We start from the raw sequence: 15,171 nt of genomic DNA, 5'->3' as shown, positions 1-15,171 counted from the left end.
ATCTGCAAAGTAAAAACTAGTGATTGGCAGGTGAGGGTTATCATTCACCTGGGCTCTAAACTCCTATGTTTTATGTTCCATAAAAATTTTCCCAATAAGTGTACTTTGTGGTCTTTTGGATTTTACGTGAGAATATTTTATCACATAATGCTTGGTTTTCAAAACTTTCTTGGGCCCAAATTTCAGATTATGCATTGAAAATGAATGGATCCCTTTGAATGGAGGAATAATGAAACAAAAACAAGTAAAAAGTAGACAGTTCCACTTTAATCTAATACAGATTCTGAAGGACAAAAGGTTAAAAGTCCAGGCATAGGGTCTGTTCTGAGTTTGGGTAGGTGAGTGATGTAACTGCAGTTATAAGTAACTTCTCAAACACCACTCAGAGTTCCTCTGGTCTCATTGACCTCCCTTTTTCCTTTCTGTAATTACTGAACATGGCCCTGAAAACCCATGTAGGGCCAAATACAGAATCTAAACTCTGTGATCTCATCACCACAAAAACAGACTATAGGGACAGTCCTCCTTCTCACCGGAAGCCGCCTCCCTTTGGGACCACTGTAACTCCATAATTTATAGTGGTGCCTCTGTGGTCTTGAACTTAGAAAGGGCATTTCCCCTTGTCCTTACAGAAGTTGTGTAACAGATGGGTTGTTCTAGGTGGAGAAGGGGCCAGAGGGAAAGTGTGTGCATAACCTGTTACAGATGTAATTTTAAGGGTGCCCACACATCTGTGGGTCCTCTGGGCAGGTCTGCCTGACAGCCGGCATGTCTAGGCTGTGATGGATATTCTTTTATACTTGTGTGTCGGTGTGGTTGGGACAGATGAGAAGCCTGCCTTTTCTGCTGAGGTGTGTTTTAAGAAAGGAGGTTGGCTGAAGTCCTCACACCAGCTGTGAGATGGATTCCCTCCCTAGCTGCCAGAACCCTCCGTAAAGAGGCAGGTGATCCCTATTATGGGCAAATAATAGGAAGACGCCCTGAGATATTTGAGCTGCTGTTCACCAGGTGGTGCTGTCCTGCAGTGAATGCTTAAATACTACAAGTGAGGTCAGCAACCTGGTGGAAGAAAGGTCTGGGGTGCCTGGAAGACTTGGTAGCATTTGTTGGCTGTCACTAGACGTGAGATGAGACTCTTTTGGAGGAAACATCTGACCCAAGCGCGATCACCTGGTTCGTGTAGGTTTCTCCTCCACGTTCTGCTTCAGTGAGATCTCTGTTGTCTCTGAAGCGGAGGAAGACGTGAACCTGTGCCCTGCCTCTGTCCCTGGTTTCCTCCTAGAGAAAGGCTCCTGTGCTCCCTTCTCATCTTTGAAGTCCTGGTGGGCAAGGGGGGCATGTCTTTTAGAGCTCCTCATTAAACAGACTTAAAGGGGAGAAAAGGCCTCCACCCAGCCTTTGCATGCACAAACTTATTATATTCTGCTGCCCTGCCAAGGTGCTTTTGTTGGCCTAAACGTGACTACACATGATTCTGTCCTATTAGGCAGTGAAGCCTCGAAGGCATTGACTTGGACTGAGCCTGATGGCTGGTGTGGTTGAGCATGGATAGCGCCCTTGTAGAAGAGCATTTCCCAGGGAAAGAGACTGAGTCAGTCATGGGGAACCTCTTATTGGAGTTCTTCTTTCAACAAGCCTGCGGTCGGCATCTTCTTGTGACAAGAGCAGGAGGTTGGGATAGGGGGTGACAGGTAACACCAGCCCTGGGGATACTGGTAGGAGGGGAGGTCAAGGCAGAAGGAAACAGATGCTAGAACTCAGATCCCTGAGCTCAGAGGACGGGCTGGTGGGATGCTGTAGGGGTGGGGCAGGGCATGCAGTGGGGGTGTTTGAGCTGTGTGTGGAGGATGACTAATTTCCAAAGTGCAAGAGAGGTGCTTCAGGATGAGGGACCTGGGAGAGCAGAGGTGTGAAATTGAGCGGTGTGTTCAGAGTGAGCTGTGTCCAGAGCTGGGATCTGTGAAGAGTGAGGCAGGAAGTGTGGGAACTTCAGCACCCTGAGTGTTTTAGAGAGGTTCTGGGCTCCTTATCACAAACCTTTGAAACATGTCTTTGTGTACTGGGTTGCAAACCGATTAGCCTCACTTAAAACCTGAGCTAGGAGAAGTAAACAGATACTTCAGTACCTTGCTCAAGACAAGGAACTTTCAGTAAATGTCCCCGGTCAGCTTGGATAGAGGGCATCAGAAGAAAGAACAAATTTTCTCAGTTTTGCCATCCCCTCAACCTGCTTTCTCCTCTGTTAAGAGTATGTATATGGGTTGACGTCTCTTTTGTCTCCATCATGGCTTGGTTGGGAGTTTCAGGGAGGTTGTGGCTGGTTTTGTAAACTCTTTGCTTCTCATCTCCTAGGGTGAATGTGCTCACATGTTGTCTTTTTTCCAGTTCTCTTTCTAGCTTTCTGTGGTTGACTTGTCCCGAGGAACTTTCTGGGTGCACCCCGAGTGAGCCAGCTTCTTTCTGTTGCAAACAAGTGGAGTCTAGGGTGAGGCAAGGTGAGTGAGATCCATGGCAAACCCATCCTCTGACAGACCACCTTTTCCAAGATTGGTTATTCTCTGAAAATTTTGAGGACTTTGGAAGTAAATTGGCTTTTTAGTCAAATTTAAGAAGAAATTTTTAAAATTGGTGTCTTAATTACTAGGTGAAAACACTCTTGTTAATAGGGATGCTTCAATACATTTTTTTCCAGAAACTTTTCTGAGTTTTTGGGTCTCTCTTTATGGTTCCTAGCATGGTACTTTTCCAGTGAAAACATTTAGTACGTGTTGTGTGAATAGCTTAATACCTTAGTGCTGACAGTTTGCAAATACAGAAGTCCTGTTAAGTTATTCTGAGTTGCGTCTCTTCTCTTTTCTGGGTTTCAAGGAGGATTGTTTAGTTGTGTTCCTTTAGGAACTCTGTACTATGGTTTTCCTGTACTGCAGTTCTATATGTAAATTTTGAAACAAAAATACCTACCTCAAGGGTTTTGGTGAAGCTGGAGGCTCCCGATGGCTAAAACTTTTGTTCTTGTCAGGGGCACCTGGGTGGCTCAGTCAGTTAAGCGTCTGATGTTGGCTCAGGGCATGATCTTGCATGAAATCTTTGTGATTTCAAGCCCCTTGTTAGGCTCTCTGCTGTCAGCACAGAGCCTGCTTTGGATCCTCTGTCTCCCTCTCTCTCTGCCCCTCTTTTACTCTCTTTCAATCTCTCTTTCAAAAATAAACAAATGATAAAAAAAAAATACATATATAAAACTTTCGTTCTGTTCACATTGTTATATTCCCTATCTCTAATGTGTAGCAGTTAGTAGGGCTCAAATATTCGCTCTTTCCTTTAAGAAGAGAGTTGGCTGAGAACAGAATCTTCAATCCCATCTTAAGTGAGCCCAGCTTGGAGGGTTGTTATTTATCCTCCACTGCTCACAGTTGAGACCGTGGAGCAGGAATCCCTAGGAGGTCCAGGACAGAGTGGTTGACTGAGGGTTCTGAAGACCACTCCATATTCCTTCTTCTCTCTGAGTGGTGGAAGGGGCCCCCATAGGAGATGAGGGTCAAGGTTAAAGCTGCCTCCAAACTTCCGTGAATTCTCGAAACGTGCATGCAACGTGCAGGTGCACTATGCCATCTGTCTTGTGTGGCTTGCTGGCAGGATTTCATATCCTGTACTCACCCCTCCTGCCATGCCTCACTCTTCCATGAAGAACACAGTGGTCACATTGCCCCTAAAACTTTGGGGGATCCTGACAAAAAGTAAAGCTTGTCAGAAGGAGCATGGCTGGGGAATACACATCAGAATCTAACATGAAGCTTTAGAAATTAGAATACCAGGACTCCCCCGCCCCCAGGTGTGCTAAGCTAGAATTTTGAGGATGGGGAGGGAGTCCTTACTATTTATGTTTGCTTTTTTAAAAGCTCCTCAAGAGGTGATAGTGTATAACTTCTTGAAAAATATTTGTATGTGGAGTAGACTTAAAAACAAAGAAGTTCTTTCTTAGGCTGAGCAGATGTTTGGGGGAATTATTTTTGAACTCTACTAACTAGTTTAACCAGTTTATACAGCCAAGCCAAACATTCCCTTGTTGTGCCATAATTTGTATTGTAGAACCATTTTATAACTTTAAGTTAAAATTGCCTGGGAGACACCACTTTCTATGGTTGTAAGTGTACAAAGAATGAGAAAAAATGACATTGAAGAACAGTTTTCTAAATTTAATAAGAGTTAGGGCTTATTTAGAAATCCAGGTGGGAATCTGCTTAAATGGAATTTCACCCAAAGTATGCAGAGATTTGCATATTGAAACCAAAGCTTTTTGACCTGTGGTGACACCGTTTTCAAAGTAATATTGAAATTGCAATTTAAATATATTGCCCTTAGAGATTTATTTGACAGGAAATTTATTTAGTAAGGTATACATTTTTTTCCCCTTCCGGGACATTTCTTGGTGGTAGAGAATTAGCTAATTTTTCTTTATTCCTTCCCTGGGACCATCTTCAGGAAGTAGATAGGAGCTTAATAGCAAAGATCAAGTTAAATGTTTTTTAACTATGTCTTTTTTGCAAATTCCCTTTCTCTGGAAGAAAACCTTGCAATTTGTTACTTGAGGTTTTAATAGTTTAATTGATTTGACAGAGAATAGGTTTCTTTTCAAGATCAAAGAATCTTACTGTTCAGTAGGACTTCACAGATGGCCTATTATCTGTTTTTTATTGCCTCAACTTCATGGAAACTGCTCTTGTTAAGGTTACAAATGACCTCTGCTAGGACTCTTGGCGTGACTTTTCTGTAGCACTTGATACTACTGACTTATATAGTTTTGAGAGAGCATGAGCGGAGGAGGGGCAGAGGATCCAAAGGTGGCTCTGCACTGACAGCAGCGAGCCCAATGAAGGGCTCGAACTCATGAACTGTAAGATCATGCCCTGAGCTGAAGTCGGATGATCAACTGACTGAGCCACCTAGGTGCCCCTTTTGCACCATTTCTGATATTTGCATCCCTGCCCCCTCCCCTGCCTCTACAAGGCACCTCATCTCTAGGCTTCTGTCTGCTTTTCCCACATTGGTCATTGGCACTATTCAAGCCAGAAATGTGACTCATCCTTCATCCTCCCTCAGTCAGCCCATATCTTAATTTGCAATTAAGTTCTATCACTTTAATAACCTAAATAATAAAGGAAAAGGCCAGTCCACTGACATTTAAATATTATAGGTATTAAAAGTTGCAGTTTGGTTTGTATAAGCAGATAGAATAACATGAGACAATTGTGACCATTTATATAATACACATTTTATGCTCAGCGTAGGCCTACATATGTTGTCATGTTATTTCTAATTTTCACAACTATTCTGTGGCATATTATCTCTGTTATAAATGAGGACTCTAAGGTTCAGAGAGATTAAATTACTGGCCTAGGATCACAGGGCAAGTAAAGCATGGTGGGGTTGGGATGGGGGGATTTTAAACCTGTGGGTTGGTCTGCCTGACTCCAAAGCCTTTAACACCATGTCACCATGTCTTGCTGTGTTCCCATAATGCCACAGTGCCATTGTAGACCTCTGGTTGGTAGGTTGACTTTGTTGAGGAACTGGGTGTTATTCAAATTTGTGTGTCCTATGTTTTTTCATAATAGTAGGTGCTAAAGGCAAGATTTTTTTTTAAATGGGGACTTTCTAAAAAAGTGTTTATTCGTTTATCCTGAGAGAGAGAGTGCACACACAAACGAGGAAGGGGCAGAGAGAGTAGGAGAGAGAGAATCCCAAGAAGGATCTGTGCTGTGAGTGCAGAGCCCGACACAGGGCTTGATCCCAAGAACGGTGAGATCATTACCTGAGCCGAAATCAAGAGTTAGACACTTAACCAACTGAGCCACCCAGGCACTACTAAAGACAAGATTCTTTTTTTTTTTTTTTTTTAAATATATGAAATTTATTGTCAAATTGGTTTCCATACAACACCCAGTGCTCATCCCAAAAGGTGCCCTCCTCAATACCCATCACCCACCCTCCCCTCCCTCCCACCCCCCATCAACCCTCAGTTTGTTCTCAGTTTTTAACAGTCTTTTATGCTTTGGCTCTCTCCCACTCTAACCTCTTTTTTTTTTTTTTCCTTCCCCTCCCCCATGGGTTTCTGTTAAGTTTTTCAGGATTCACATAAGAGTGAAACCATATGGTATCTGTAAAGACAAGATTCTTAATGGCAAAGCCATGGACCATGTCTTCTGTGGCTTTATCTGGGTTCAGTTCCTGGTTCTTAGATGTGCATTAGCTAGGTAGCCAAGGTTAGGATGGTGGGATCATGCTGCTTATCCTCCCAGAGTTCTTATGAGAAACAGGTGGGATAGCAGAAGAAAAAGTGCTCTAAAATTTGGGTGCGTTTTGGGGGAAATGATTAGTTGTGGATGTCAATAATTGACTGCTCAGATGAGCCTCTCTTTAAGTTTTTACTTTATAATTACATTTAGTTAGCATACAGTATTTATATTAGTTTCAAGTGTACAATATAGTGATTCAACACTTCCATACACCGATTGGTGCTCATCATTACCAGTGCACTCCTTAATCCTCATCATCTCTTTCACCCCTCCCTGCCCACTTCCCCTCTGGTAACCATCAGTTATCTATAATTAAGAGTCTGTTTCTTGGTTTATCTCTCTCATTTTTTTCCTTTGCTCATTTTTGTTTCTTAAATTCCACATGTGAGTGAAATCATAGATATTTGCCTTTTCTCTGACTTACTTCGCTTAGCATTTTAATATCTAGCTCCATGTTGTTGCAGATGGCAAGATTTCATTCTTTTTTATGGTTGAGTAATATTCTGTTGTATGTATATACATATACATATGTAGGTGTATGTATATATGCATATACATATACATATACATACATATATATATGTATACATAACCTCATCTTCTTTATCCACTCATCAGTTATAATTTGGCTATTGTTGATAATGTTGATATAAACATAGGTGTGCATGTATTCCTTTGGATTAGTGTTTTTGTACTCTTTGAGTAAATAGCCAGTAGTGCAATTGCTGGATCATAAGGTAGTTACATTTAAAAATTTTTGAGGAACCTCCATATTGTTTTCCACAGTAGCAGCACCAGTTTGTATTCCTACCAATAGTGCACTAGGGTTCCTTTATCTCCACATCCTTGCCAACACCTGTCATTTCTTGTGTTGTTGATTTTAGCCATTCTGACGGGTGTGAGGTGATAGCTTATTGATTTGCATTTCCCTGATAAGTGATGATGAGCATTCTTTCATGGGTTGGCCATCTGTATGTCTTCTTTGGAGAAATGTCTGTTTATGTCTTCTGCCCATTCCTTTTTTTGTTTTTGTTTGTTTGTTTGTTCTTAAGTTTATTTATTTGATAGAGACTGAGACAGCACAAGTTGGGGAGGGGTAGAGAGAGAAGGGGAGAGAGAGAGAATCCTAAGCGAGCTCTGTGCCGCCAGCACAGAACCTGATGATGCAGGGCTCAGATTCATGAAACTGGGAAATGTGACCTGAGCCAAAACCAAGAGTCGGATGTTTGACTGAGCCACCCAGGCACCCTGTCTTCTGCCCATTTCTTAACTGGATTATTTGTTTTTTGTGTGTTGAGTTGTAGAAGTTCTTTATATATTTTGGATACTAACCCTGTATTGCATTAAGTCATTCGCAAATATCTTCTCTCATTCTGTAGTTGCCTTTTATTTTTGTTGTTTCCTTCGCTGTGCAGAAGCTTTTCATTTTGATGTAAACCCATTAGTTTATTTTTGCTTTTGTTTTTCTTGCCTCATGAGACCTTGCCTAAAAAGAAGTTGCTAGGGCTGATGTCAAGGAGGTTACTTAAGTCTGTGTTCTTTGAAGATTTTTATGGTTTCAGGTCTTGCATTTAGATCTTTAATCCATTTTGAGTTTATTTTTGTGTATGGGGTAAGAAACTGGTCCAATTTCATTGTCTACCAGGTTGGTATCCAGTTTTCCCAGCACCTTTTGATGAAGAGACTTTCTTTATCCCATTGGATATTCTTTCCTGCTTTGTTGAAGATTGACCATATAATTTTGGGTTTATTTCCGGATTTTCTACTCTGTTCTATTTATCTGTGTGTCTGTTTTTGTGCCAGTACCATACTGTTTTGATTACTACAACTTTGGTTTTTTTGTTTTGTTTTGTTTTTGTTTTGTTTTGTTTTAAGATTATAAGTAATCTTGGGGCGCCTGGGTGGCTCAGTCGGTTAAGCGGCCGACTTCGGCTCAGGTCGTGATCTCGCGGTCCGTGAGTTCGAGCCTCGCGTCAGGCTCTGTGCTGACAGCTCAGAGCCTGGAGCCGGTTTCGGATTCTGTGTCTCCCTCTCTCTGACCCTCCCCTGTTCATGCTCTGTCTCTCTCTGTCTCAAAAATAAATAAACATTAGGGGCGCCTGGGTGGCGCAGTCGGTTAAGCGTCCGACTTCAGCCAGGTCACGATCTCGCGGTCCGTGAGTTCGAGCCCTGCGTCAGGCTCTGGGCCGATGGCTTGGAGCCTGGAGCCTGTTTCCGATTCTGTGTCTCCCTCTCTCTCTGCCCCTCCCCCGTTCATGCTCTGTCTCTCTCTGTCCCAAAAATAAACAAAAAATGTTGAAAAAAAAAAAAAAAATAAATAAATAAATAAACATTAAAAAAAATTAAAAAAAAAAAAAAGATTGTAAGTAATCTCTACACCCAAGTGGGGGCTCTTAACAACCCTGAGATAAAGAGTTGCATGCTCTACCTGCTGAGCCAGCCAGTCCTTGAGCATGGAACGTCTTTCCATTTTTTTCGCCTTGTCTTCAGTTTTTTTCATCAGTATTTTATACTTTTCGGAGTATAGGTCTTTTCACCACTTTGGTTAGGTTTAATCCTAGGTATCGTATTGTTTTTTTGAGCAATTGTATATGGGATTGATTCCTTACTCTTCTGCTTCATTTTTAATGTATAGAAATGCAACAGATTTCTATACATTGACTTTGTATCCTGAGACTTTACTGAATTTGTTTATTGGTTCTAGCAGTTTTTTGATGGAGTCTTTTAGGTTTTGTATATACAATATCCTGTAATCTGCAAATAGTTAAAAGTTTTACTTCTTCCGTATTGATTTGGTTTCCTTTTACTTCTTTTTGTTGTCTGACTGTTGTGGCTAGGACTTCCACTACTATGTTGAATCAAAGTGGTGAGAGTGGACATCCTTGTTTTGTTTCTGATTTTAGGAGAAAAGCTCTGTTTTCCCCCCTTTAGGATGATGTTAGCTATGCTTTTTTTCATATATGGCCTTTATTATGTTGAGGTATGTTCCCTCTAAACCTACTTTGAGGGTTTTTAGCAAAAATGGATGTTGTACTTGGTCAAATGCTTTTTCTACATCTGTTGAAATGATCACATGGTTCTTATCCTTTCTTTTGCTAATGTGGTGTATCACGTTGATTTGAGAATATTGAACCATCCTTGCAACCCAGGAGTACATCCCACTTGATTGTGGTGAATGATTTTTTTTTTTTTTAATGTACTGTTGAATTCAGTTTGTTAGTATTTTATTGAGAATTTTTTCATTTATGTTCATCAGGGACACTGCCTATAGTTCTTTTTTGGTGGACTTTTTATCTGGTATTGGTATCAGAATAATGCTGCCCTCATAGAATGAATTTGGAAGTGTTCCTTCCCTTTCTGTTTTTTTTTTAGTGTAGTTTGAGAATAGGTATTAACTCTTCTTTAAATGTTCGGTGGAATTTGCCATGAAGTCATCTGGGAATTTTTTCAATTAAAAAATTAAATTTCTTTGTCGGTCATCAGTCTGTTCAAGTTTTTTTTTCTTGTTTCAGTTTTGGTAGTTTGTATGTTTCTAGGAATTGATCTATTTCTTCTAGGTTATCCAACTTGTTGACATATAATTTTGAATAATTATGATTATTGGTATTTCTGTGGTGTTGGCAGTTATTTCTCTTCTCTCATTTGTGATTTTATTGAGTACTTTATCTTTGTTTTCTTGGTGAGTCTGCCTAGAGGTTTTATTAGTTTTATTGAATTTTTTTTTTTCCCCAAAGAACTAGTTCCCGGTTTCATTGACCTGTTGTATTGTCCTTTTTTAGTTTCTATATTGTTTATTTTGCTCTAATATTTATTAGTTGCTTCCTGTTGCTAGCTTTAGGTTTTGTTTGTTCTTTTTCTAGCTCCTTTATGTGTAAGGTTAGGTTATTTGAGACTTTTTTTTTTTTTTTTAATTCTTGAGGTAGGCCTGTATTGCTATAAACTTCCCTCCTAGAACTGCTTTTGCTACATCCCAGGGATTTTGGACCATCTTAATTTTCATTTGTTTCCATGTACTTTTTAAATTTTATTTCCTGGTTGATCCATTTCTAGTAACATGTTGTTTAACCACCATGTATTTGTGGTCTTTCCAGGTTTTTTCTCATGGTTGACTTCTAGTTTCATAGTATTGTGTTCAGAAAGTACTCATGGTATGATTTTGATCTTGAATTTGTTGAGGTTTATTTTGTGGGCTAGTAGGTGTTCTATTCTGGAGAATGGTCCATATGCACTTAAATAATGTGTATTCTGCTGTTTTAGGATGAAATGTTCTGAATATACCTCTTAAGTCCATCTGGTCCAGTGTGTCATTCAAAGCCGTTGTTTCCTTGTTAATTTTCTGCTCAGATGATCTGTCCTGGATGTTATGGTCCCCTTTTATTATTGTATTTTGATCCATTAGTTTCTTTATGTTTGTTATTAACTGTTTAATGTATTTGGGTGCTCCCATTTGGGTAAATAAATATTTGGGTGCTCCCATTTGGGTAAGTAAATATTAACAGTCATTACATCTTCTTGTTAGATTGTCTCCTTTATTATTATATAGTGTTATTCTTTGTCTTTAAATACAGTCTTTGCTTTAAAGTCCATTTTGTGCCATATATGTATTGCTACTCCAGTTCTCTTTTGATATCCATTTGCATGATAAATATTTCTCCGTCTCCTCACTTTCAATCTGCAGGTGCCTGTTGGTTTGAAATGAATCTCTTGTAGAGCCTTGGAGCTTTTATCTTTGTTTTTAAATAACAGCATGTGAAAATGTAGATTCTTCTGAATCTCTGGTCATGCTGTTTGACTCATTCACATGCTGGTCATAATGTAGGCAGAAAAAGCCCTTTCAAGTAAAGACTTTGTGGATAAGGATAGCATACATAGATCTGGTTATTCAAGCTTAGCTGTGTTAGAACAGGTGAGGGTACAAAAACCAGAGAGAGTATGTATGTAAGTAGAGGCAGGTGAATTATTGATTGATTGATTTACATTTATTTATTTTTGAGAGACAGAGCACAAGCAGGGGAGGGGCAGAGAGAAGGAGACACAGAATCTGAAGCAGTCTTCAGGCTCCCAGCAAGTGTTCAGCACAGAGCCTGATGTGAGGCTCGAACCCACAAACCAGGAGATCATGACCTGAGCTGAAGTCGGTCACCTAACCGACTGAGCCACCCAGGCACCCTGAGGCAGGTGAATTAAACAGAGTCTATTGACATTTTTTATTTAGTTAAATTGATCTTGGGAGGATGGATTTGAACATGGGTTGTGGTATACTAAAGCAAACTCCAAATCAAGGAGAGGAGGTTCTATACTTTGTATCCTCATAGGTCTCTCCTTTTGCCCTGTCCTGAGAAGGAAATACTCTTTGTTTTCCATCATCCTTCTCCCTTTTGCATCAAATTTTGATAACAAAAGTTTTTCTAAGGAGAGTGTCCCTTTAATAAATACATAAAACCAATTTGTCATTGTAGAATTTAAAAATTGCTTAACAGTGCTCGCTTCGGCAGCACATATACTAAAATTGGAACGATACAGAGAAGATTAGCATGGCCCCTGCGCAAGGATGACACGTAAAAATTGCTTAACATTTCGGGGCGCCTGGGTAGCTCAGTCGGTTAAGCGTCCGACTTCGGCTCAGGTCACGATCTCGCGGTCCGTGAGTTCGAGCCCCGCGTCAGGCTCAGGGCTGACAGCTCAGAGCCTGGAGCCTGCTTCAGATTCTGTGTCTCCCTCTCGTTCTGACCCTCCCCCATTCATGCTCTGTCTCTCTCTGTCTCAAAAATAAAAATAAAACATTAAAAAAAAAATTAAAAAAAAAAAAATTGCTTAACATTTCAAAGTCTCTCTTTTTTTTTTTTTTTAACAAAGTTGCCCTGTAACTTTGGAGGCAATGCTGTATTTTGTAGGGTTGTTTTAACTAGAATATAACAGAGGTAACCTAAAGCATAGTGGGTCCTCGGTGAATAGTAGCTCCTATTGTACCCACTTAGTTATCAGAAGCCTACAGTTTCAGATTTAAAAAGGCTTTTGCTGGTCCATGAAGAAAAAATTTGGGAAGGATTGATGTGAGATGGGAAGGGAGTCAGGAGAGTCTAAGGCAGTGGTTCCCAGGCGTTGGACCTTGAGAAGCAGAGTCTTCACAAGCTCAGACTTACTAGAAATATAATGTCTCAGCTTCAAACCAGACCTAAAAATCAGTGGCAGTGGGACTCCACAATTTGCCTTATTAGCAAGCCCTAGAGGGGATTTTGATGCACTTTAACTGACCTGAAGTTAGAAAAATTAGGCTGCAGGCTCCCCAAGTAGTCCAGTGGGGGGGATATAGTGAAGACCTCCCCACAATTGTGGGAGTGGAGGGGCTGGAACTGGTGAGACTTAGTAATTTGATTGGCTATTGATCAGACCAGGAAGGAGGCCATGAGGATGTAGGGGGCTTGAGTCTGGTAGACTAAGCGGGGGTGGTGCTATCAACAGGAACCTGGAGCCCAGCCTGGTGAGTGGGTGTTGGAGGTCAGGGGAAGAGAAAGGTGAGTTTAGTTTGGGACACTTTGAGTTTGTGTTGCCAGGGTTGATGTCAGCAAGTTGGAAATAGAGTACTGGAACCACAGCACAGGTAAAACAATGGGGAAACCATATTTGTGAGCTGCCTGAGTGAAGGTAGCTGTTGAAGTGGGTATTCAGATAATTTTTCCGAGGAAAATGGTGCACAGAAAAGAGCTGAGATTGATGGGTTTGGAATTGGATGTTTGCAATAATAGCATTCAGTTTCTCCTTCGGCAGTATAAGTAGAAATATTGAGGAATACATTATGATAATCGTTTTAAATGAAACCAGATGATCACAAACACGTTGGAGTTCATAATGCTATCTTTAGAGGCCCCATTCTGGGCAATAGAGGCTGATCTTGGACATCATTTAATCTGGGGATCTAAAGTTTAGGGTGCCAAAGGCAAGGTTCTTGTGGAGTCCGGATTCAGAGGGAAGGTGGCCTGGGGCAGGCCGCTGAGTTTCCCTGTCTCAGCCTCATTATGTGTCAAAGAGAACAAGGAGAGTTCTACCTTCTTGCTGTGAGGACGAAACAGGACCCCTCACTGTGGAAAAACTTAACCGTGCCTGCTGAAGGGTGCTTTTGTGTCTCCACTTGGGCTGTGGTTTTTATGACGTTTTGTTGGATTTGTGGAGTAAAGGTCTTATGTTTGTAACAAATTTACAGTATTGGTTTAAGTACTGAGATAATTTTAAAAAGTCGTAAGTCTGGGGGCGCCTGGGTGGCTCAGTCGGTTAAGCGTCCGACTTCGGCTCAGGTCACGATCTCGCGGTCCGTGAGTTCGAGCCCCGCGTCAGGCTCTGGGCAGATGGCTCAGAGCCTGGAGCCTGTTTCCGATTCTGTGTCTCCCTCTCTCTCTGCCCCTCCCCCGTTCATGCTGTGTCTCTCTCTGTCTCAAAAATAAAAAAACGTTAAAAAAAAAAATTTAAAAAGTCGTAAGTCTGAATCAGAGATGGATGGCTTTGTGGTTTTCAGTGAATTATCAATACATTGAAATATGTGTTTTATTAGGTTTGTGAGAAGGCAGAAGGGAGTCGGCTTGGGAAGTTTGCGTAAAAACAAGGACCAGATAGTTAAAAAGCTATATCCAGCTTTGTTGTAGACTCAAATATTTTTCTGTACGAGAAAGATGTTTCCCTGAGACCACGGAAAGTTAGTACATCTGTGCAACATCTTCATTATATCTAGAACAATTTCACATCCACTGTTTCTAATTCAGAGTCATTCAAGAAACATGTGTTCCTGTTTTTCACTGGGTTCTAATTGGGATGTTTTTCCTTAAAGGGACCACACACTTCTATTTAGGAAATAACTTTGTCAACTGTGCTGCAACTACAAGGAACCTTCTCAGTTTGGAGACTGTAGAATCTGAAACTCACCCTCCCACCCCACCTCCCCCAGCTTCAAAGAAAAGGGATCTATCTGTGTATATATAGGTATGTGCATGTGTGACTTCACAATAGTGATTTTGTTCCTTAGGTCTCAGATATGCTTCATACTGTTGGTATGTGTTAAAAGAAGTGGCGACAGAATCCACGATCAAAGGTTTCACTGCAGAGTTACTAAGGACTTTAATTGAACCTTTCACTGCATTTTAGAGGGAAAACAATCTGATGTTCATACGTAGCATGTCACATAACTTCATGTGTAAAGCTTGAACTTCATAGGTTTGATTAAACTTCTGTGGGACTCCTAAAAATAATAACAGTTGTGATCTCTATGCCTAGGGAATTACTCTGTAATTCACAATTTAGTCAAAGTGTTTGCTGTTGGGTCGGGTTTGAATGCTACCAGTTTAGCCCACCGCTACCCTCCTGGTTCTTCTACAGCTACACAAGGCTTGCATCTTCCTGGGAAATTTGGCTGCTGCCAGAGCTGAAACTGTGAGCCAGACTTAGGTAATTTTATTAGTCTAGAAAAAGTATTACGCTCCTGCAGCTGTTGTTGTAGGTCCTAGCCATGAAAACAAAAACCGTCTCAGTTACCCAGGATCCATGAGAAACTGGCAATAGCCCAATGTTAAGTCCATGTATTTTGGACTCTGAATTATATTTATCTTCATATGGGTATCCCCTGATTTAGGGCACACAGCTGGGGAATGGCCTGACCGTATGAGGCAGTGCGTGTGGGAGAGGCCAAGCCTTGGGCATCACCCTTAACTAGGAAGCCTGATCCAGTTAATTGGAAGACTATACTTGCTGGACCTTAAACACTTTTAAAAAGGATAAGGAGAGCATCCAAGAAAACAACACCATAATAAAATACACTTGTCCCATATATCCAACCTGGCTTTCCTGTTTTTGTATATTGTCTCACGGTGTAAATCCCCACAGGTCTTTTTCT

The 15,171-nt window shown here is 40.9% G+C and overlaps 1 protein-coding gene and 1 pseudogene across 13 annotated transcripts in view; both read left to right on the top strand.

The window, feature by feature from the left end:
- TANC1 (tetratricopeptide repeat, ankyrin repeat and coiled-coil containing 1) overlaps nucleotides 1-15,171 on the top strand; it is a 239,589-nt gene that overhangs the window by 51,842 nt on the left and 172,576 nt on the right. For 12 of the 13 annotated variants that reach the window (XM_058694489.1, XM_058694453.1, XM_058694532.1 and 9 more), the window contains exon 1: nucleotides 2,383-2,495. The exons of the other annotated variant lie outside the window; for it this stretch is intronic. The gene's annotated coding sequence lies outside the window, so the exon portion shown is untranslated. Of the gene's footprint in view, nucleotides 1-2,382; nucleotides 2,496-15,171 lie in introns of those variants that run through there. 13 annotated transcript variants of the gene reach the window in all.
- Nucleotides 11,773-11,873, top strand: LOC131505776 (U6 spliceosomal RNA; annotated as a pseudogene).

Source organism: Neofelis nebulosa, chromosome 2 (genome assembly GCF_028018385.1).
Source record: "Neofelis nebulosa isolate mNeoNeb1 chromosome 2, mNeoNeb1.pri, whole genome shotgun sequence".
NCBI lineage: Eukaryota > Metazoa > Chordata > Mammalia > Carnivora > Felidae > Neofelis > Neofelis nebulosa.
This window is presented reverse-complemented; position numbering and strand designations above follow the sequence as displayed.